The sequence below is a fragment of the Bufo gargarizans genome, chromosome 4 (assembly GCF_014858855.1).
Source record: "Bufo gargarizans isolate SCDJY-AF-19 chromosome 4, ASM1485885v1, whole genome shotgun sequence".
NCBI lineage: Eukaryota > Metazoa > Chordata > Amphibia > Anura > Bufonidae > Bufo > Bufo gargarizans.
This window is the reverse complement of record NC_058083.1, coordinates 533417263-533442160: the sequence shown is the minus strand read 5'-3', so window position 1 is coordinate 533442160 and position 24898 is coordinate 533417263. Positions and strand designations below refer to the sequence as shown.

The following is a 24898-nucleotide window of genomic DNA, read 5'->3' as shown; positions in this document are numbered from 1 at the left end:
CACAAAAATTGCAACACAAAGCGATCAAAATGGCTTATGCCCCCCAAAATAGTACCAAACTGTCACCTTATCCTGCAAAAAAATTAGACCCTACCTAAGACAATCTGTAAAAAAATAAAATAAAAACTATGACTCTTAGACAATGGAGACACTAAAATATGTGTTAAAGTGAAATAATAAAAATAATTTAAAAAGTTGATATGTTAGATATCGCGGTGTCCGTAACAACCTGCTCTATAAAAATATCACATAACCTAACTCCTCAGGTGAACACCGTAAAAAAATAAAAATAGGTGCCAAAAAAGCCATTTTTTGTCACCTAACATCATTTAAAGTGCACCAAGCGATCAAAAAGGCGCATGCCCCTCAAAATAGAACCAAACTGTAAAAAAAAAAAATATGGCTGTCAGAATATAGAGACACTAAAACATATTTTTTTTGGTTTAAAAAATGCTATTATTGTGTAAAATTTTAATAAATAAGAAAAAGTATGCGGTACATATTAGGTATTGTCACGCCTGTAACGACCTGCTCTATAAAAATATCATGTGACCTAACATCTCAGGTGAACGTTGTAAAAAAATAATAAATGTGCCAAAACAACCAATGTTTTGGGTCACCTTGCCTCATAAAGAGTAATAATGAATGATCAAAAAAAATATGTACTCCAAAATGGTACCAATAAAAACGTCAACTCTTCCTGCAAAAAATTAGCCCCTGCACAAGACAATAGGCAGAACAATTTAAAAAAAAAAAAATATAATAATTTCAAAAATGCTTTATTATGTAAAACTGAAACAAAGAAAGTAGACATATTTGATATCACCGCGTCCGTAAAAACCTGCTCTATAAAAATACCGCATGATCTAACCTGTCAGATGAATGTTGTAAAAAAAAAGTGCCAAAACAGCCATTTTTGGGTTACCTTGCCTCACAAAAAATGCAATATATAGCAATTTAAAAATCATATGTACCCCAAAATAGTACCAATAAAACTGTCACCTTATCCCCTAGTTTCCAAAATGGGGTAAACCACAGAATCAAGGTAATAAATATGAAGTTTTGTTTGACTGTTAACCCTCGATGTGTTCACTTTTTTAAACACACTGCTATTATTTTTAACACAACTGCTAATAATTCGAGATGAGCAAATATCTAAAAAAAATTATTCGGGCGGTTCGCTTCGGTCCAAATTTATTCACGGCGAATCGCGTTAAAAAACTGCTATTTCTGGGCTGCAGAGAGCCTGTATAGTGGTGTAGAACACTGTGCCTTGCAGTAACACGCATAGGGAGTCTGCTGGGGTAGTGAAATAATACTGTGAGTCCGTATGACATGCAGATGACAGGCGTCCCTCTTACCCTGGGTTCACACCTGAGCGTTCTGAAAGGAGCGCACTGTATGCGCGATTGTACCAGCGTTTGCAATCGCGCATACAGAGACAAGCGAACGCCCATTGTCGAGCGTTCCCGAATGTCTATGTACGGGAACGCGCGACAAAACGCCCCAAAGAAGCTCATGTACGATCGTACGCGCTGTAAAACGCCCAGGTGTGAACCATTCCCATAGGGAATCATTGGTTTCTCCTTGTTGAGCGTTTTACAGCGCGTAGGAACGCGCTGTAAAACGCTCAGGTGTGAACCCAGTGTTAGAATCACTGCACACTTCACTGATTTGGGCAGTCACGGGGCCAAAACTGACCAAATAACTCAAGTGTGAACTCAGCCTTACAGGTCGATGTTAACGCCAAGAAGAAGCGCACTCCTTTTACACCGTCGTCAGCTGATTCCACATAGATGTCTACAGAACCTGTTCTATTAAACGCTTATACAATTAGAGCCCCCGACAGAGTGGAGAGGGGGTCAGCAGTAGGGATCGACCGATATTGATTTTTTAGGGCCGATACCGATAATTTGTGAACTTTCAAGCCGATAGCCGATAATTTATACCGATATTCTGGGAATTTTTATTTTTGAAAAAAAAAATAAAAAATCCCACAAATCTGCTGAAAAAGAATGTTTATTGTTAATGTGTAGTTTTTTTTTGTAAATCTTTCTTTTTCATTTATACTTAATATTTTGGTGTTTTTATTTTTGTAACTTTTTATTTTTATTTTACTAACTTTTAGCCCCCTTAGGGACTAGAACCCTTGTCCTTTTTTTACCCTGATAGAGATCTATCAGGGTGAATAGGACCTCACACTGTCCCTGCTGCTCTGTGCTTTGTGCACACAGCAGCATGGAGCTTATCATGGCAGCCAGGGCTTCAATAGCGTCCTGGCTGCCATGGTAACCGATCGGGGGCCCCAGCATTACACTGCTGGGGCTCCGATCGGAGGAGGAGGGGATCCTGTGGAGGGGCGCACTGCGCCACCAATGCTTAATACTGGGAGGGCTTGGGGGGGAGGCACACTGCGCCGCCAATGCTTAATACTAGGGGGAGGGGGCGCACTGCGCCACCAATGTCTAATAATGGGGTTGGGGGGGGGCGTACTGCACCACCAATGAAGATTAAAGGGGTTGTCCAAGTTATATTTATTGATGACCCGGCACCCCCTCCGATCAGCTGTTTGAAGAGGAGACTCGCACGGTGTCAGCGTTGCCTCCTCTTCACTGTTTACCTTCTAGCCGTTGCATCTGCAGTGGTGAGCAGGTGTAATTACACCCAAGCCTTCCTATTGAAATGAATGGGACGGCTTGGGTGTAATTACACCTGCTCACCACTGCAGATGCAACGGTTAGAAGGTAAACAGTGAAGAGGAGGCAGCGCTGACACCGTGCGAGTCTCCTCTTCAAACAGCTGATCGGAGGGGGTGCCGGGTGTCGGACCCCCTCCGATCTGATATTGATGACCTATCCTGGGGATAGGTCATCAATAAATATAACTTGGACAACCCCTCTCTCATTTATTCATATACAGGAGGCGGGAGCTGGCTGCAGAATCACATAGCCGGCTCCCGACCTCTATGAGCAGTAGCTGCGATCCGCGGCACCTGAGGGGTTAACTACCGCAGATCGCAGCTACCGCTCATAGAGGCCGGGAGCCGGCTATGTGATCCTGCAGCTCCCGCCTCCTGTATATGAATAAATGAGAGTAAGCTTCATTGGTGGCGCAGTGGCCATAGCTCCTCCCCTCCTCCTGTCCCCTGTCCTCTCATTGGCGGCAACGGCAGCAGCACAGGGGGAGGAGACACTGCTTCCTTCTCCCCTGTGCTGCTAAGGGGAACACGGAGAGCGCTGTCAGCAGCGCGATCTGTGTTCCCCATACGCTATCGGAATATCAGCAAAATAAATGCCGATACCAATAGCGTTCAAAATCCTTAATATCGGCCGATAATATCGGTAAATCCGATAATCGGTCGATCCCTAGTCAGCAGTAAGTGTGTGTTGACGTCACTGATTATTTTGCCCTTCCACTGATCCGTCAGAACAATAACCCCCCAAGAAACAGATCCTGTCTGTGGAGCATCCGCCTTCACTCTGTCAGTATTTGCTCAGTAATCCATCAGTATTGCTAATGCCCAAAAAAAGCAGGAGTGAATCTAAAACAGAGATGACACGGGAATGGAATATTTGCATGTCTTCTGTGTTTTGGCTACCAAATCAGAAGCCAATTCTGATGGGACCATACAGGCCTTACAGCTGCTACACAGACAGGATCCGTTGTGCGTCTCATTTTTCCTTCTTTCTGACAGATCAGAAGGGTCAAATAAATGATGATGTCAGCCAGGCTGAAAGGCAACATAGTGGCCCAGTCATGAAGTAGGGAGAGTGGGAACAGCATGAGGAGTCCACGGAGTGGCCCTATGACATAGCGGCGAGGTGGAAGCAGCATGAGGAGACTACAGAGTGTTAGATCAAATAAATAAATAAAAAGGAAATTAAAACACCCCAGAAAAGTCTGTCATTTTCTCACTTCACCACACAATGATAAATAAGCTAATAAGCAAACAACATATAACTGCACCGCACAAGGGCAAATAAGACGTACTGTAGAAATATTTCCTTGTAATAACCCCTGTTAATGGCGGTATCAATCAACACTTACACCCCAATAACAAGAACTAATTGCTGGAATTACAGAGCTGTATAATGACAATATGGATCCCTAGTCAGTGCAGAAAGGTGTAATAGGATTGTTCCTGTTACCCAGGCTGTAACCTCCCCTACAGAACCCTGTTCTACATAAATGCTGTGGAATGATTCCTCCCTATCCTTTTCCTACACCTCGAATAATATTTTCCTGAACTTAAATAGTTTTTTTTAGCACAATGAAGTCTTTCCTAGCACTGTCCCTAGCGCCTGCCTCTCCCTGCACTAAGTATACTAGAAAATGGCAGAATCCAAGATGGCTGAGGGTATTTATAGGGCTGTGACATGACAGGACTGGCTGGCTGCATGCAGGGTCGGTTTTAGACAAAGTGTGAAATATTGGACTAGCAGTTTGACAGAACTTTGTAGGCAGTAGTGTAGACCGCCACATTATATCTCTTTAGCCTTTCCACTGTAAGCTGCTGATCCTGCAGCCTCTTTGGGTATGTTCACAGAGTATTTTCTGTGCTTAAAAAACCTAAGGCAGAATCGCATCAGTTCTTTTGGGATGTGTTTTTTTCTGACTAATTTGATAAAACACTTTTGGATGCAATTTTGGCGTGGATTTTCAATCCTTCCCATTTTGGTGGGCCGTGTGGTGGACACACTGCTATGGGGGGCCGTGTGGTGGACACTGTTATGGAGGACACACTGTTATGGGGGAACTGTGGAGGACACTGTTAGGGGGTATCTGGCTGTGATACGGCCACAATGTGTGACATAGCTTTACAGATTCCTTTATTAGCAGTCCTGGTCTGCTCCCCCCAAGTGCTGGAAAAAAAAGACATTGCTAATTTGGCTTAGGTTCTCAATCTATACTCCAATGCCCCCCTCCCCCATTGACAATGCAGACCACCTAAACAAAGTCGTCTTCATTAGTTTAACTAGAGCCCTCTATGGCCCAGACAGCCATGTGGTAATTGAACACAGCACGGCCACGTCACAAGCACCACACGAGCATGCCGTTTGGTTGTGCCCTGGAGTCCACGGGGAGCCCACAGGACACAAGGAGCTCACACAGAGGCACAGGGAGAACTCAGGAGGGGGCACAGGGGAAACACAGAGCTGACAGTGGGAACTCACAGGTCAGTGACCATCAGACCCCATCAGCCCTGCACCCCCTCCTCCACAGACACCGCTGCATGCTTCTTACTAGATGGACTTAGCAGGTGCTTTAATAGAAGGGTCCTGGGAGCTCCGGCAGCTGAGGTCAGAGGCAGCAGAAGGCCCAGTCACCCAGTCTGACCCAGTTTTGGCCTTGCAGCCTGGAGAAAGTGCAGGTAAAGGCTGGGGGGGCTATGTGTCTGCGGTTGAGACCTTGAGGGGTACAGCTCCCCAATTGGAAACCCTAAAAAGATTCTCTATTTAGGAATTACCTTTTCTGATCTTCCCCTCGATTAAAAACTGCAGCTCTAAAGTGAGTGTCAGCTGGACAGATGCAGACGCCTCGGATTCGGCTCCTGAAAGTGCTGCCTCTATAGATTGTAGAGGGACACAAAATACATCCGAGTCGACTATGGATACGCAAAAGTCCAAAAAGAAAAATACAAAAAATGTAGAGCGGAGACACGCCAAGACCAAATCGATATCCTTCCCGCAACAAAAGGCAAAAGCTGATTTCCAGGTTGTGAATATTTAATCTACTGTTCTAATAAACCCAGAACCGAATCCCACATCCTCCTCCTGGGGCTGCAGGACCTGTGATGATGTCACATGACAGGAAGGGCTACACAGTGAAAAACCTCCCCTGCTTTACTCCTCCCCTCATGTGACTGATCACATGACCATGACATCATCAAAGGTCCTGAAGTCCCTGTGATATAAAATCTGCAGATAAGTTAGCGCACCCTCCTCGGATATACAGCAGAGATGAAAAAGAAATAAGTAAAACTAAGATAAGATACTTTACTGTCACCGTACAATACAATGAAATGTTGTTTGGAGCAATCCGAGATGCCATAGACAGAGGAACAAGAACTGACAATTATATTAAAGTATTACAATAGAAAAAAAGAAACACATTGCACCAGAAAGCGTCACTGTTCACAGCATATTTATATAGTAAGAGCAAAGTAGGAAGTGCTGATGAATATATATATACAAACTGATTCAGACACCACTGCAGACAAGAGATCATCATGGGGTCACGAATGCAGCTTCAGGTTTCGGTGAAAAATGAGGCGCAAGTGTTCATCCTATCAGACGAGATCCTCAGTCTCAGCTCATCGACCTTCTTCACTATAGACTGGGTATTTATGACGAACAGGCTGGGTTGTGATTGCTTGTTTGGGGGGTTCTCTAATCGAGTATTGATGCCACCCCTCTTGCCCCGCTTCTGCTTCCGCTCCTGTCTCCTCCTGTGTCGTCGCTTTGACGGTATAATCATCCACTCGGGCACCGATGTTCTTATAATCTAATCCGAGATATTAGGGGTGGCGGTGGAACAGGACCTTTCATTCCGATGTCCAGCACTGCCATCAGAAGTATAGTGCTGAATATATATATATATAATATAGTACCCCACCCCCCTTCACACAGATCGCTCCCCTATGATTTCCTTCTCTCACACAGCCCTCTCCCCATTGTTCCTCCGCTGTGCAGGGAAAGTGAGGAGAAGACAGCGCTGCAGCCCCTTCATCTAGAAGAGGTTGTCCCCACCGATCACACACTGACTCCATATCCTAGTGATATCACAGAACAGTGTTTGATGGAAGACCCCTCTAATCCAGGAGAACAGCCCCTCTTACAGGGGTATGGGGGTCTCCTAATATTCCAGGGGGAGAGTAGACATGTCTGAGGAGAACTCCCCTCCTGTGAGCAGAGACTCTCTATGGCCAGTGCTGCCCCCTGCTGGCTGGACCTGCTATATATCACTAGTGTTGAGCGCGAATATTCAAATTTTTATTGCGAATATCAGCACTTCGAGAATTCGCAAATATTTGGAATATAGCGATATATATTCATAAAAACAAATATTCGTCATTTTTAAAATTTTTTGTTATCTGAACCCATTACCTGCTTCTTGCATGTGGGCCAATGTGAGAAGGTTGCAATATTGTAGTCTGTAGTGAATTAGAATATTCTTCATTATTTAATTTATTTTGTCTTATGTGAAAAATCGCCAATGTAATATGCGCGTTAATCGAGTAAGGGCGGGTTATATGCAACTTTCCTATTGGGTTGGCTTGCTAGAATTCTCGAATATGTAGACTATAGTGTGATATATATTTGTAAAAACCAATATATATTTTTTTTCATCTGAACCCATTAATAAATGTAAGTGTATTGAATAGAGTGCTATATGTTAGTTTTTTAGAATATTTGTCATTTTTATCCATCTGAAGTACAGTAATGATTCCTCCCTGCTTAAGTTGCTTGTGGGCCAATGACTTTTCACTTCAGATGAAATAAAAAACGAATATATAGCACTATATTAAATATAGCACTATATATTAGTTTTTTAGAAAATTCATAATTTTTTCCATCTGAAGTCATGATTCCTCCAGTTGCTTGTGGGCCAATGACTCATTGACCCACAACCAAGAAGCAGGGAGGAATCATGTGTTCTCACAATTTCGCTTTACGCAATTTTTACATTGCCGATTTTTTGTAATCACGAAAATAATCTCAAATACGAATATTTGCGAATGTATGACTACCATATATTCCCGAAAATTCGCAAATTCGAATATTGCCCCTGCCGCTCATCGCTATATACCACCTATAGAACCACTCCATTCTAAGAAACCCAGAATCAAGTCACACATCCCCCGACCAATAACTGACCTGCAGAGCTCACCTCCTGGGGCTACAGGACCTGTGATGATGTCACACTGGTCACATGACAGGAAATGCTACACAGTGAAAAACCTTTACTACTTTACTCTTCCACTCATGTGACTGATCACATGACCATGACATCATCAAAGGTCCTGAATAGAGATGAGCGGACCCGTCGATGTTCAGGTTTGCACGGCTAGGCAACTTCGAGTTATAGTTCGGGTTTGGGACCCGAACTTGACCCAAACTCGAAACACAACCCCACTAAAATGACTGTAAAATTGTCGTAGTAAGGGCTAGAGGCAGTGCTCCAGACTAAAAAAAAAAAACAGAAGCCATTGGCTTCTAAACTGAAAAATGTTGTCGCCAAATTGAAAATATCTATAATTATAATTTAAAAAAGACTTGGAGAAGATGAGACGCAGGTCACAGTAAGGAACCAGCACTACAGGCGAATATAACACCACATACCTATTTCATCCAGTGACATCTCCTGTCATGTAGACCTTCTCTTTCCTCTTCTCCTCCCAGACCTCCATGACAAATTCTTTCATCCGCATCTCGTCTCTACAGAGTTTGTTACAGACACGTTAGATTTATTTTTTTTCCATCAACCCCCCATTCTGTTGTCCCAACAATGTCATCCTGCTGCCATTCCCAGTACTGTGACCATGGGGCTCCCCAATGCCCCAGGTACTATACTGCTGAAAAAATAGAGACCCCACTAGAAATAATGTCCCTATAGTGTCTACAGCAATTATAAATGCCACCTAGAGTGCCCCCAGTAATAATATAATAAAACCTTAGATGAATTCCCCCCACACACTGCCCTCACATAGTAATTCCCCCCCACACTTCCCTCACATAGTAATTTCTCTCCCCACATACACTGTACACACATAGTAATTTTGCCCCACACTGCCCCCACAGTAGTAACTTCCCCACTCACTGCCCTCACATAGTAATTTACTCCCCCACAGTAGGAATATGCTCCACAGTAGTAATTTCCCCTCATACTGTCCTCTCGTGCCCCCCTTCATGGCTAGTAATATCTCCCAGTGCCCCCCTTATGGTCAGTAATGTCCCCCCAGTGCCCCCTTATGGACAGTCATGTCTCACTAGTGCCACCTTATGGCCAGTAATGTCCCCCAGTGCCCCCCTTATGGTCAGTAATGTCCCCCAGTGCCCCCTTATGGACAGTCATGTCCCACTAGTGCCACCTTTATGGGCAGTAATGTCCCCCCAGTGCCCTCCTTATGGCCAGTAGAGATGTTGCAAACATAAAATTTTCCGTTTGCGAACGGCGAACACAAATTTCTGCAAATTTTTGCGAACGGGCAAACCGGGCGAACCGCCGTTTACTTCAATAGGCAGGCGAATTTTAAAACCCACAGGGACTCTTTCTAGCCACAGTAGTGATGGAAAAGTTGTTTCAAGGGGACTAACACCTGGACTGTGGCATGCCGGTGTGGGATCTATGGCAAAACTCCCATGGAAAATTACATAGTTGACGCAGAGTTGGATTTTAATCCATAAAGGGCATAAATCTGTCATGGAACCATGAACCAGACGTACAACAAGAGATAAGTGGAAATAAGAAGGCTTTATTGAAAAGCAAGCTGTAAGCAAAAGTCCAAACGGATGGCTAAACCGAAGCAGGGTCTACGTAGACAGAGGTCAGGAACCAGAAGGGTAGTCAGACGAAGCCTGGATCAGGAACCAGCAGGGTAGTCAGACGAAGCCAGGATCAGGAACCAACGGGGTAGTCAGACGAAGCCAGGATCAGGAACCAGCAGGGTAGTCAGACGAAGCCAGGATCAGGAACACATGTCAAACGAAGGAGAACAGTAAGAAGGTAAGACCATGACAGTACCTCCCCCTCAAGGGCCCCTCCTCCGCGGAGTAAGGAACGGTTTCTGAGGGAAGCGTGCGTGAAAGGCTCGGAGCAAAGCAGGAGCATGGACATCTGCGGAGGGAACCCAGGAACGCTCCTCTGGACCATAACCACGCCAATGGACCAAAAACTGCAACCGGCCGCGGACCAGGCGTGAGTCCAGGATATTGCTCACCTCATATTCCTCACGATTGCCCACTTGGACCGGACGGGGCCGAGGAACCGAGGAAGTGAAACGATTACACACCAATGGCTTCAACAGGGAGACATGAAACACATTGGAGATCCGCATGCCAGGAGGAAGCGCAAGGGCATAGGCTACCGGGTTTACCCTGCGAAGCACTCGGAAGGGACCAACAAAGCGAGGCGCCAGCTTGGGAGTGGGCACTCGAAGGTTGAGGTTGCGGGTGGACAACCATACACGGTCTCCGACCTGGTAGGAAGGAGCGGGCGCTCGTCTGCGATCAGCCTGGAGTCTCTGGCGCTGCGCAGAGACCTCAAGGGACCTCTGGATCTGTACCCAAGAAGCACGTAGGACGGAAAGGTGATCCTCCACAGCCGGAATATCCTGGGGAGAGAATACCTCCGGTAACACGGCAGGTTGGAACCCATAATTGGCCATGAAGGGAGACGTCCCAGAGGAAGAGTTCACCGCCGTGTTCCTGGCAAACTCAGCCCAAGGCAGGAGGTCAACCCAATTGTCTTGGTGATCGGAGACATAGCAACGAAGGAATTGCTCCAAGGCCTGATTGGATCGTTCTGCGGCCCCATTGGACTGAGGGTGGTAGGCCGAGGAGAAAGAGAGATGAATCCCCAACTGGGAGCAAAAGGCGCGCCAGAACCTGGACACAAACTGACTCCCCCGATCCGACACAATGTCCTTGGGCAAACCGTGCAACCGGAAGACCTCCCTGGCGAAAATCGTGGCCAACTCTTGTGCAGAGGGTAACTTCTTGAGAGGAACACAGTGGCACATTTTGGAAAACCGATCCACAATCATGAGAATGACCGTATGGCCTCGGGATGCAGGGAGGTCCACAATGAAATCCATCCCCAGGTATGACCATGGGCGCTCCCCGGTGGCTATGGGTTGCAAAAGGCCCAACGGAAGGTGCCGAGGGGACTTACTCTGGGCACAAACGGAGCATGCCGCTACATATGCGGCGATGTCGGAACGTAGAGAAGGCCACCAGAACAGACGTGAAACAACCCAGGACAGCTGATTCTTTCCAGGATGCCCCGCGGCCTTGGAGTTATGGTAGGTTCGCAACAACCGAGTGCGCAACTCCTCAGGCACAAAACACCTGCCGTTGGGTCTCCCAGAGGGAGCACCAGATTGAGCCGCCAAAATCTGCTCACCCAGGGGAGAGGTCAGGCTGGTGCGAATGGCGGCCAGGATCTGATTCGGAGGTATGACCGAAGTCGGAATCGACTCCTCCCCGGACAGCTCGGAGTACTGCCGTGATAAGGCATCCGCTCTGATGTTCTTGGAACCGGGTAGGTAGGAGACCACGTAATTAAAACGTGACAAGAACAGAGCCCATCTGGCCTGACGTGGTGTCAATCTCTTGGCCTCAGAAAGGTAGGTCAGATTCTTGTGGTCCGTCAGGATGAGAACCGGAACCACCGAACCCTCGAGCAAGTGCCTCCATTCTTTAAGGGCCTGCACGATGGCCAATAACTCCCTGTCACCAATCTGATAGTTGCACTCCGCGGAAGACAGTTTCCGGGAGTAAAACCCACAAGGAAGCAGAGGACCCTCGGGTGTTCTACGCTGAGACAGAAGGGCGCTTACTCCCGTCTCAGACGCGTCCACCTCGAGGACAAAGGGCAACCCAGGGTTGGGATGCGACAGAATCGGAGCCGACACAAAGGCGGACTTTAGAGCCTCAAAAGCTCGGATGGCCTCGAGCGGCCAGACCTGGAAATTACTGCCCTTCCTGGTCAGATCCGTGAGAGGCTTGGCTAGCATAGAAAAGTCCCTGATGAACTTCCGATAATAATTGGCGAAGCCCAAAAAGCGCTGCAGGGCACGGAGACCACTGGGCTGGGGCCACTGTAAGACAGCCGAAACCTTCTCAGGATCCATGGAGAACCCCTCAGCGGAAATGATGTAACCTAAGAAGGTTACCTGGGATCGGTGAAATTCGCATTTCTCAAGCTTACCGAACAGCCTGTTCTCTCGTAACCGTTGCAACACTCGTCTGACATCCATAATGTGGGCCTCCATGGATTCAGAATATACCAAGATGTCATCCAAATAGACCACCACACACTGCTGCAACAGGTCACGGAAAACATCGTTGATGAATTCCTGGAAGACTGCGGGCGCATTGCACAACCCAAAGGGCATAACCAAGGATTCATAATGACCGGTCCTGGTGTTAAACGCGGTCTTCCACTCATCACCCGCCTTGATCCTTACCAGGTTATATGCCGCCCTCAGGTCGAGTTTGGTAAAGACCGTGGCCCCTTTGAGGCGATCGAACAGCTCGGAAATCAAGGGTATCGGGTAAGCGTTCTTGATCGTGATGCGATTGAGACCCCTGTAATCGATACAAGGCCTCAACTCACCGCCCTTCTTTTTCACAAAGAAAAATCCAGCCCCTGCCGGGGACGAGGATTTGCGAATGTGTCCGCGTGAAAGCGCCTCCCTCACGTACTCCCCCATGGCATCATTCTCCGCTACCGACAGTGGATAGACTTTGCCACGAGGAGGAACGGCACCAGATTGTAACTCTATGGCACAATCGTATGGGCGGTGCGGAGGTAGGGCAACCGCGCGCACCTTATCGAATACATCCCGGTACTCTTCGTATTCAGGAGGCAACAGAGAGTCCGAGGAAGTACACAGCAACTTGACAGGCCCATGGATGCAACTAGCCCCACACTGCGGTGACCACGAGAGGATCTCGGCCGATCTCCAATCGAAAGTCGGATTATGCTTCTGGAGCCAGGGGTACCCCAAGACCACCGAGTAGTGTGGAGACGAAATCACCTGGAGACAGACCGACTCTTTGTGAACGGCACCAATGGCTATCCCCACTGGAAGGGTCTCATGAGTCACGTGTGGCGGCAGAAGGGGTCTGCCGTCTATCGCCTCAAGAGCCAGTGGGGAACCTCGAGGCTGCAGAGGAATGGAATTGGCGGCAGCGAACACACTATCAATGAACAAACCACCAGGACCAGAGTCCACCAACGCCTGGGTCGTCACCGAGCCCCCGACCCAGGAGAGGACAACAGTGATCAGTGGTTTGTCAACACGGGAAACCGGGGACGAGGAGACTCCACCCAAGATCTGCCCCCGACAGGATCTCAGGTGCGAGCGTTTCCCGGACGGTTCGGACATGCCAACCGAAAATGGCCACCGAGACCACAGTACATGCATCGGCCCTCGCGTCTCCGGAGTACCCTCTCCCCCTCGGACAGGCGAGCAAACCCCAGCTGCATGGGTTCACCCCCAGACAAGTCATCCCCAGGAGGCGTGGGAGGAGAGGGAGGCACGGGTGGGACAGCAAACGTAGGCGCCAATCTGTTAGAAGACCTCCGCAGGCTCTCCTTAAAGGAAGGTCTCTCCCTGAGTCTGGTGTCAATCAAAATCAGGAAAGAAATAAGAGACTCGAGCTCCACCGGTAGGTCCTTAGCTGCAACCTCATCCTTCAAGGCATCCAAAAGACCATGAGAGAAAGCAGCGACCAGAGCCTCATTATTCCAGCCCACCTCTGCTGCCAGAGTACGAAACTCAATGGCGTATTCAGCTACGGATCGTGAACCCTGTCTGATGGACATAAGGAGCTTCGCAGCAGAGGCAGCACGAGCCGGCACATCGAATACCTTCCGAAGAGAAGCAACAAAACCGGAAAACTCGGCAACCACCGGATTGTTGTTCTCCCATAAAGGGCTGGCCCAGGCCAAGGCCTTGTCCGAGAGCAGCGAGATCAAGAAGCCCACCTTTGATCTCTCAGTAGGAAAGGCATGTGGCAGCAACTCGAAATAAATGCCCACCTGGTTAAGGAAACCTCGGCACTGAGTTGGCTCTCCCCCAAAGCTCTGTGGAAGGGGGGCAGAACCGGTCATACCCCGAGACACCGCAGGCGCAGCAACAGGTGTCGGGGTAGACTCTGGCGCAACAACCGGAGCGGCAGTAGGAGCGGGCCCAGGAGCGACAACCGACCCATCGGCAACGGAAGCGAAATGAGCCGTGCGTTCAAGCAGGGTTTGCAACGCCACAACGAACCGACCCAACAGGTGATCCTGCTGATCAAGTCTGGCAACCAGCGTAGGTAGCGAGGATGGCCCTGTACCGTCAAAATTCATGGCTTGGTCCTAATGTCATGGAACCATGAACCAGACGTACAACAAGAGATAAGTGGAAATAAGAAGGCTTTATTGAAAAGCAAGCTGTAAGCAAAAGTCCAAACGGATGGCTAAACCGAAGCAGGGTCTACGTAGACAGAGGTCAGGAACCAGAAGGGTAGTCAGACGAAGCCTGGATCAGGAACCAGCAGGGTAGTCAGACGAAGCCAGGATCAGGAACCAACGGGGTAGTCAGACGAAGCCAGGATCAGGAACCAGCAGGGTAGTCAGACGAAGCCAGGATCAGGAACCAACGGGGTAGTCAGACGAGGCCAGGATCAGGAACCAGAAGCAGCAGCAGTCTTAGAAGCATGTGAACACAGGAGGACCAAGCAAGGAACTGAAGCCACAGACCTCCTATATATACAGACGTGGACAAAATTGTTGGTACCCTTTGGTCAATGAAAGAAAAAGTCACAATGGTCACAGAAATAACTTTAATCTGACAAAAGTAATAATAAATTAAAATTCTATAAATGTTAACCAATGAAAGTCAGACATTGTTTTTCAACCATGCTTCAACAGAATTATGTAAAAAAATAAACTCATGAAACAGGCATGGACAAAAATGATGGTACCCCTAACTTAATATTTTGTTGCGCAACCTTTTGAGGCAATCACTGCAATCAAACGCTTCCTGTAACTGTCAATGAGACATCTGCACCTCTCAGCAGGTATTTTGGCCCACTCCTCATGAGCAAACTGCTCCAGTTGTGTCCGGTTTGAAGGGTGCCTTTTCCAGACTGCATGTTTCAGCTCCTTCCAAAGATGCTCAATAGGATTGAGGTCAGGGCTCATAGAAGGCCACTTTAGAATAGTCCAATTTTTTCCTCTTAGCCATTCTTGGGTGTTTTTAGCGGTGTGTTTTGGGTCATTGTCCTGTTGCAAGACCCATGACCTGCGACTGAGACCAAGCTTTCTGACACTGGCTAGTACATTTCTCTCTAGAATTCCTTGATAGTCTTGAGATTTCATTGTACCCTGCACAGATTCAAGACACCCTGTGCCAGACGCAGCAAAGCAGCCCCAGAACATAACAGAGCCTCCTCCATGTTTCACAGTAGGGACAGTGTTCTTTTCTTGATATGCTTCATTTTTTCGTCTGTGAACATACAGCTGATGTGCCTTGGCAAAAACTTCGATTTTTGTCTCATCTGTCCACAGGACATTCTCCCAGAAGCTTTGTGGCTTGTCAACATGTAGTTTGGCATATTCCAGTCTTGCTTTTTTATGATTCGTTTTCAACAATGGTGTCCTCCTTGGTCGTCTCCCATGTAGTCCACTTTGGCTCAAACAACGACGGATGGTGCGATCTGACACTGATGTTCCTTGAGCATGAAGTTCACCTTGAATCTCTTTAGAAGTCTTTCTAGGCTCTTTTGTTACCATTCGGATTATCCGTCTCTTAGATTTGTCATCAATTTTCCTCCTGCGGCCACGTCCAGGGAGGTTGGCTACAGTCCCATGGATCTTAAACTTATGAATAATATGTGCAACTGTACTCACAGGAACATCTAGTTGCTTGGAGATGGTCTTATAGCCTTTACCTTTAACATGCTTGTCTATAATTTTCTTTCTGATCTCTTGAGACAGCTCTTTCCTTTGCTTCCTCTGGTCCATGTCGAGTGTGGTACACACCATATCACCAAACAACACAGTGATTACCTGGAGCCATATATATAGGCCCAATGGCTGATTACAAGGTTGTAGACACCTGTGATGCTAATTAGTGGACACACCTTGAATTAACATGTCCCTTTGGTCACATTATGTTCTGTGTTTTCTAGGGGTACCATCATTTTTGTCCATGCCTGTTTCATGAGTTTATTTTTTTACATAATTCTGTTGAAGCATGGTTGAAAAACAATGTCTGACTTTCATTGGTTAACATTTATAGAATTTTAATTTATTATTACTTTTGTCAGATTAAAGTTATTTCTGTGACCATTGTGACTTTTTCTTTCATTGACCAAAGGGTACCAACAATTTTGTCCACGTCTGTATGAGCTAGGCATCCAGCTCCTCCCAGTGGGAAGGAGAAGCCGCAGGGTGGGAGGCTACAAGAAACCCAGAAACCAAGATGGCCGCCAGCACATGTCAAACGAAGGAGAACAGTAAGAAGGTAAGACCATGACAAAATCACCTAACAATCCTAAATTTTTTTGAACAACGTGGTTTAAAACATCCAGTGTGTGTATACGATCAGGTATGATGTTGTATCTATCAGGTAGATAGACCAAACTCTCCTTTTAATGCACCGCAAACAACTGCAAACAGTCCATTTGCCCAACCGCAAACTTCCCATTTGCACAAGGTTGGATACCAAGCTAGCCATGTCCCGTTAATGTCATTGAAGGTTTCTTCGTCCACCCAGCCACGTACAACACCAAGGGTCCCCGAAAGGTGAATTGAATTGATTTTTCGAATGGGGAGATGGTTAAAAAAACTCTGGCTCCCTCCCCTTTGTTTGAATCAACGCCACGGTCACTGCGTCTGCGCCGTGCAATTTACTGTCACACCCGATATGAGTGGTATTTTCTGTAGTACTATTCTCATCAGTTTAATCCCTGTATGGTCCCAAATCTGGGATCCATTTATTCAATAGATTTTTCGAACGGGGAGATGGTTAAAAAAAACGCTGGCTCCCTCCCCTTTGTTTGAATCTACGCCAGGGTCACTGCTTTCAGCGCCGTGCAATTTACTGTCACACCCGATATGAGTGGTATTTTCTGTAGTACTATTCTAATCAGTTTAATCCCTGTATGGTCCCCAATCTGGGATCCATTTATTAAATTGATTTTTCAAACGGAGAGATGGTTAAAAAAACGCTGGCTCCCTCCCCTTTGTTTGAATCCACGCCACGGTCACTGCGTCTGCGCCGTGCAGTTTACTGTCACACCCGATATGAGTGGTATTTTCTGTAGTACTATTCTCATCAGTTTAATCCCTGTTACGTCCCATATCAGGGATTGCCTTTTGTAAAAAAAAAATTTAGGCCGGGTACCTTCGACTGCCTTCATAGTGACAGACCAAACTGTGATACACCAAACTGAATTGATTTTAGGAACCGGGAGATGTAAAAAGCAGCTTGGTCGGTCCTCTTACTCCCAAGTTGGGGCACTGCGCGTGCACGGAGCAATGTGCTGTGACACCCTATATGAGTGGTGTCTTAACTAGTACTATTCCTATCAGTTTAATCCCTGTTACGTCCCCTATCCGGGGACGTGTGTCGAATTGATTAACCATTGTCGAATTAACGAACCATTACGACATCCTGAAATAATTTAGTTCTGAGCTCTGTACTTGCTTTGTATTGGAATTGTTGGGGATTTTTTAAATTGTTTGCATTATTTCTAATAAACTATTAAGAGACTTTATTATGAATTTTTTATTTTATGTATTAAAAACCCATACAACTTAAAAAAAAGAAAATTAATGTTTTTTCTATGAAAAATTATCCAGCCGATCGCTTTTGGTCTGATCATAATGAAGCAACGGCCTTATCATCTGGGGTGTGGCAACATTGCCAACACACTCATAGAGGTGATGATCGCTTCATTGTGGTACACAAGCCCCTTCACCACAACAAGATAACGATCACGAAGGGGAATTGACACTTGTATGTGCCTTTTTTGTTTTGTTTTGTTTTGTTTTTGCAGCCACAGTGCAGCACCAGAGGCCAGAAAAATTAGGCATGTACACATGCCTGAAAAAAGAATGGTTCTTGCCTCAGACTCCACCAGCTGGTATGGTAAAAGCTGGCGGGCTAAGAGTTCCGTCAAGCCAGCTGTCAGACGCCGGGCAAGGTGGTGACTCTGTGACATTGGCTTCTTACGCTCAAACATTTCCTTGACAGACACCTGACTGTGGGCAGATGAGATGCAACTGCTGAAGGTGAGAGGCGGAGTGGCGGGTGGTTGAGAGGGGGCAAGGAGGACAGCAGTGGTTGACGTGGCTGAAGATGCTGGACCAAGAGGAGGATGGTGGCTTTGAGTTTGTTTGCTGCTTGTACTCATGTGTTGATCCCATTGGCATTTGTGATGTGAGAGCATGTCTTCGCAAAGCAGTTGTACCTAGGTGGGTGTTGTATTTCCCACGACTCAGTTTCTTTTGGCACAGGTTGCAAATGGCATTGCTGTTATCAGAGGCAAAAAAAATGCCACACTGCTGAGCTTTGCAATGACGGCATTCTGGTGGTGGCAACAGCATGCGTTGATTGGCGTGCTGTCTGGCTGACCCCGGGTGCCGATACATGCTGTCTGACTGTGCCACTAGCTCCTTGCGACGACCTCCCCCTGCTTCCAACTCGTCTCCTCCTTCTCTCTGTCTCCCCTTCTGAACTTTCCCCCTCTTCTTCTTCTCTTCGAGCAGGCACCCACGTGGCATCCACGGACACATCAACATCATCAACCACTTCACTTGTATCTGACACCTCAGCAAAGGAAGCAACAGCGGGTACAACATCATCATCATCATCACACTGTACGTCCATGTGTGTAATCCTGCCTGACTGAGACATATCCCTGTTATCTACATCCTCTGGCAATAATGGTTGCACATCACTAATTTCATCCAACTGATGTGTAAATAACTCCTCTGACGGATCAAGTGAAGCGGCTGTGGTGGCTGTGGTAGTGGTGGCGGCAGGCGGGAGAGTGGTAACTTGAGAGTAGGTGACCGAAGCTGAGCTGGAGGAGGATGGTGCGTCAAGGTTCTTAGCGGAAACTGTTGAAGATTGGGTGTCCTGTGTAAGCCAGTCAACTATGTCCTCCGAAGTTTTCGGGTTCAGGGTACGTGGCCTCTGAACACTGGGCATTATTCCAGGGCCAGTGGAAATCACAGCACCACGACAGCCCCTGCGGGGTGGCCTGCCTCTGCCTGTCATTTTTTTTAGATAAGTGGTAATATGCGTGCAAGGTACTGTGCCACCCTATATAAGTGGTGGGCAGTGGGCACAGTACAGTCTGTGTGGGCCTGACACACACTGGCTTGCAACTGCAATTATATTTATTACAGAGAAAAAAATAAATTGACTTTAGTTTTATCTGCAAGGTATTGTGACACCCTATATAAGTGGTGGGCAGTAAGCACAGTACAGTCTGTGTGGGCCTGACACACACTGGCTTGCAACTGCGATTATATCACAGAGAAAAAATAAATTGACTTTAGTTTTATCTGCAAGGTATTGTGACACCCTGTAATGGTATGAGTGGTGGCCTGGCCAGTGGCCACAGTACAGTCTGTGTGGGCCAGACACTCACTGGCTTGCAACTGCGATTATATTTATTACAGAGAATATTTTTTATTGACTTTAGTTTTATCTGCAAGGTATTGTGACACCCTATATAAGTGGTGGGCAGTGGGCACAGTACAGTCTGTGTGGGCCTGACACACACTGGCTTGCAACTGTGATTATATCACAGAGAAAAAAATTAAATTGACTTTAGTTTTATCTGCAAGGTATTGTGACACCCTGTAAGGGTACGAGTGGTGACCTGGCCAGTGGCCACAGTACAGTCTGTGTGGGCCTGACACACACTGGCTTGCAACAGCGATTATATCACAGAGAAAAAAATAAATTGACTTTAGTTTTATCTGCAAGGTATTGTGACACCCTATATAAATGGTGGGCAGTGGGCACACTACAGTCTGTGTGGGCCTGACACACACTGGCTTGAAACTGCGATTATATCACAGAGAAAAAATAAATTGACTTTAGTTTTATCTGCAAGGTATTGTGACACCCTATATAAGTGGTGGGGAGTGGGCATAGTAGTCTGTGTGGGCCTGACACACACTGGCTTGCAACTGCGATTATATCACAGAGAAAAAATTAATTGACTTTAGTTTTATCTGCAAGGTATTTTGACACCCTGTAACGGTATGAGTGGTGGGCAGTGGGCACAGTACAGTCTGTGTGGGCCTGACACACACTGGTTTGCAACTGCAATTATATCACAGAGAAAAAATAAATTGACTTTAGTTTTATCTGCAAGGTATTTTGACACCCTGTAACGGTATGAGTGGTGGGCAGTGGGCACAGTACAGTCTGTGTGGGCCTGACACTCACTGGCTTGCAACTGCGATTATATCACAGAGAAAAAATAAATTGACTTTAGTTTAATCTGCAAGGTATTGTGACACCCTGTAACGGTATGAGTGGTGGCCTGGCCAGTGGCCACAGTACAGTCTGTGTGGGCCTGACACACACTGGCTTGCAACTGCGATTATATCACAGAGAAAAAGTAAATTGACTAGTTTTATCTGCAAAGTATTGTGACACCCTGTATGAATGGTGTGCACACAGCACAGTCTGTGAGCCTTCAGCCTCTCACTGTCTTGCAACTGTGATTATATTTAAAAAAAAATTACTTTTTTTTCATCTGCAAGGTACTGTGACACCCTATATGAGTGGTGTGCACACAGTACAGTCTGTGGGCCTGTGGCCTCTCACACACGGGCAGGCAACTGCAGTGTATATATATATATATATATATATATATAGAAAATTTAAAATAAAAGCAGACTGATGTACCAACCTTAAAAAGGGCTTTTTGGGGTGCTGTCAGGACGCTGTCCTTACAGCAGATGAGTCTGTGGACACAGAACACTGCCCTAGCTAACGCTTTCCCTATTAGATCAGCAGCAGCAGCAGCACTGTCCCCCCTCTCACTAAGAATGCAGCTTCCAAATGAATCTAAAATGGATGCTGTCCTGGAGGTGGGAGGGTCTGGGAGAGAGGGTCTGCTGCTGATTGGCTGGAATGTGTCTGCTGACTGTGAGGTACAGGGTCAAAGTTTACTCAATGATGATGTATAGGGGGCGGACCGAACATCGCATATGTTTGCCCACCGCGGCGAACGCGAACAAGCTATGTTCGCCGTGAACGGTTCGCCGGCGAATAGTTCGGGACATCACTAGTCCTGAAAGAAGAAGAACGAAGACGATGCCGGCTGCGCGAACAACAGGATGAGGTGAGTTAATTATTATTATTTTTTTAACCCCTCAAGCCACATTTTAGTAAGCATTCTGTATTAAGAATGCTATTGTTTTACATTATGACCATGTTATAAGGGAAAATAATAAAATCTACAGAACACCTAACTCAAACCCGAACTTCAGTGAAGAAGTCCGGGTTCGGGTCTGGCTACCACAATCATTTTTTTCTTACGCGCGCGCAAAACGCATTGCATTCGCGCAGAAAAAACTAAGCAACGCAACGCAATCGCAGTCAAAACTGACTGAAATTGCTTACGCACTCGCACGATTTTCCCCGATCGTAGACGCAACGCATCCAGACCTAATCCAGACACGCTCGTCTGCAAGGGGCCTAAGAATGTTTTGCGTTATGTTTTCCAATAGCAACATGAATCGTCTTCTATCACTTATTTACCTTGTAATCAGGCCTCATCCACAAGACAGGGAAGTACAGGGACTGAAATCCATCAGTGGCTGCAGTGTCCAGTATGTGCACAGAGCAGGGCTCCTTATCTCTGTATAACACTACATACAGATACATACAATAGCTTCATAGACAATATCACACAAGGTAGGATACACAACTCAGCAGACAGTATCACACTCTATACAAATACATGTAATAGCTTCATAGACAGTATCACACCTAATAGGATTAGATACACAGCTCAGCAGACAGTATCACACAGGATAGGATTAGATACACAGCTCTGCAGACAGTATCACACAGGAGAGGATTAGATACACAGCTCAGCAGACTGTATCACACATGGTAGGATTAGATACACAACTCAGCAGACAGTATCACACATGGTAGGATTAGATACACAACTCAGCAGACAGTATCACACATGGTAGGATTAGATACACAGCTCAGCAGACAGTATCACACTCTATACAAATACATGTAATAGCTTCATAGACAGTATCACACCTAATAGGATTAGATACACAGCTCAGCAGACAGTATCACACTCTATACAAATACATGTAATAGCTTCATAGACAGTATCACACCTAATAGGATTAGATACACAGCTCAGCAGACAGTATCACACAGGACAGGATTAGATACACAACTCAGCAGACAGTATCACACAGGATAGGATTAGATACACGGCTCAGCAGACAGTATCACACAGGATAGGATTAGATACACAGCTCAGCAGGCAGTATCACACAGGATAGGATTAGATACACAGCTCAGCAGACAGTATCACACAGGACAGGATTAGATACACAGCTCAGCAGGCAGTATCACACAGGATAGGATTAGATACACGGCTCAGCAGACAGTATCACACAGGATAGGATTAGATACACAGCTCAGCAGACAGTATCACACAGGATAGGATTAGATACACAGCTCAGCAGACAGTATCACACAGGATAGGATTAGATACACAGCTCAGCAGACAGTATCACACAGGATAGGATTAGATACACAGCTCAGCAGACAGTATCACACAGGATAGGATTAGATACACAGCTCAGCAGACAGTATCACACAGGATAGGATTAGATACACGGCTCAGCAGACAGTATCACACAGGATAGGATTAGATACACAGCTCAGCAGACAGTATCACACAGGATAGGATTAGATACACGGCTCAGCAGACAGTATCACACAGGATAGGATTAGATACACGGCTCAGCAGACAGTATCACACAGGATAGGATTAGATACACGGCTCAGCAGACAGTATCACACAGGATAGGATTAGATACACAGCTCAGCAGACAGTATCACACAGGATGGGATTAGATACACAGCTCAGCAGACAGTATCACACAGGATAGGATTAGATACACAGCTTAGCAGATAGTATCACACAGGATAGGATTAGATACACATGTCAGCAGACAGTAACACACATGGTAGGATTAGATACACAGCTCAGCAGACAGTATCACACAGGATAGGATTAGATACACAGCTCAGCAGACAGTATCACACAGGATAGGATTAGATACACAGCTCAGCAGACAGTATCACACAGGATAGGATTAGATACACGGCTCAGCAGACAGTATCACACAGGATAGGATTAGATACACGGCTCAGCAGACAGTATCACACAGGACAGGATTAGATACACAGCTCAGCAGACAGTATCACACAGGATGGGATTAGATACACAGCTCAGCAGACAATCAATAATCAATAAGTATTTTAAATGTCATGCAAAAATTGCTGTATATACTGACACACAATTTGTCTGAATTGTATTATGTACATTTGTAACATATAATGGGACTGTTAAAAGTATATAATAATCTCTGCATAATACTGTGGTTGGTGTATGTTATTTTGAATATAATAAATAAAATACTAGACTAGCACTGTATACTGACAGCAAGTGTATCTAAATCATAGTATACGGCATATAGAATTGTAGTGAAGAATGGCACAGGACAAAATATATGGTAATCCTTGCACAGTAAAAAAAAAGGGCATCCATTTTTCATATACAGGTCCTTCTAAAAAAATTAGCATATTGTGATAAAGTTCATTATTTTCTGTAATTACTGATAAACATTAGACTTTCATATATTTTAGATTCATTACACACAACTGAAGTAGTTCAAGCCTTTTATTGTTTTAATATTGATGATTTTGGCATACAGCTCATGAAAACCCAAATTTCCTATCTCGAAAAAATTAGCATATCATGAAAAGGTTCTCTAAACGAGCTATTAACCTAATCATCTGAATCAACTAATTAACTCTAAACACCTGCAAAAGATTCCTGAGGCTTTTAAAAACTCCCAGCCTGGTTCATTACTCCAAACCGCAATCATGGGTAAGACTGCCGACCTGACTGCTGTCCAGAAGGCCATCATTGACCCCCTCAAGCAAGAGGATAACACACAGAAAGAAATGTCTGAAGGAATAGGCTGTTCCCAGAGTGCTGTATCAGGGCCCCTCAGTGGGAAGTCTGTGGGAAGGAAAAAGTGTGGCAGAAAACGCTGCACAATGAGAAGAGGTGACCGGACCCTGAGGAAGATTGTGGAGAAGGACCGATTCCAGACCTTGGGGGACCTGCGGAAGCAGTGGACTGAGTCTGGAGTAGAAACATCCAGAGCCACTGTGTACAGGCGTGTGCAGGAAATGGGCTACAGGTGCCGCATTCCCCAGAAACAGCGGCAGAAGCGCCTGACCTGGGCTACAGAGAAGCAGCACTGGACTGTTCCATGTCATTCGGAAATCAAGGTGCCAGAGTCTGGAGGAAGACTGGGGAGAGGGAAATGCCAAAATGCCTGAAGTCCAGTGTCAAGTACCCACAGTCAGTGATGGTCTGGGGTGCCATGTCAGCTGCTGGTGTTGGTCCACTGTGTTTTATCAAGGGCAGGGTCAATGCAGCCGCTATCAGGAGATTCTGGAGCACTTCATGCTTCCATCTGCTGAAAAGCTTTATGGAGATGAAGATGTCATTTTTCAGCACGACCTGGCACCTGCTCACAGCGCCAACACCACTGGTAAATGGTTTACTGACCATGGTATTACTGGGCTCAATTGGCCTGCCAACTCTCCTGACCTGAACCCCATAGAGAATCTGTGGGATATTGGGAAGAGAAAGTTGAGAGACGCAAGACCCAACACTCTGGATGAGCTTAAGGCCGCTATCGAAGCATCCTGGGCCTCCATAACACCTCAGCAGTGCCACAGGCTGATTGCCTCCATGCCACGCCGCATTGAAGCCTCCTGGGCCTCCATAACACCTCAGCAGTGCCACAGGCTGATTGCCTCCATGCCACGCCGCATTGACGCCTCCTGGGCCTCCATAACACCTCA

At 46.3% G+C, this 24898-nt stretch overlaps 2 protein-coding genes across 6 annotated transcripts in view; one reads left to right on the top strand and one right to left on the bottom strand.

Moving 5' to 3' along the window:
- LOC122934762 (gastrula zinc finger protein XlCGF57.1-like) overlaps positions 1-24898 on the top strand; it is a 956305-nt gene that overhangs the window by 481479 nt on the left and 449928 nt on the right. The gene's annotated exons all lie outside the window — the stretch shown is intronic.
- Positions 1-24898, bottom strand: part of LOC122934783 (zinc finger protein OZF-like) — a 493591-nt gene that overhangs the window by 42109 nt on the left and 426584 nt on the right. Inside the window, exon 1 of one of the 5 annotated variants that reach the window (XM_044290480.1) lies at positions 5468-5868. The exons of the other annotated variants lie outside the window; for them this stretch is intronic. The gene's annotated coding sequence lies outside the window, so the exon portion shown is untranslated. Of the gene's footprint in view, positions 1-5467; positions 5869-24898 lie in introns of those variants that run through there. 5 annotated transcript variants of the gene reach the window in all.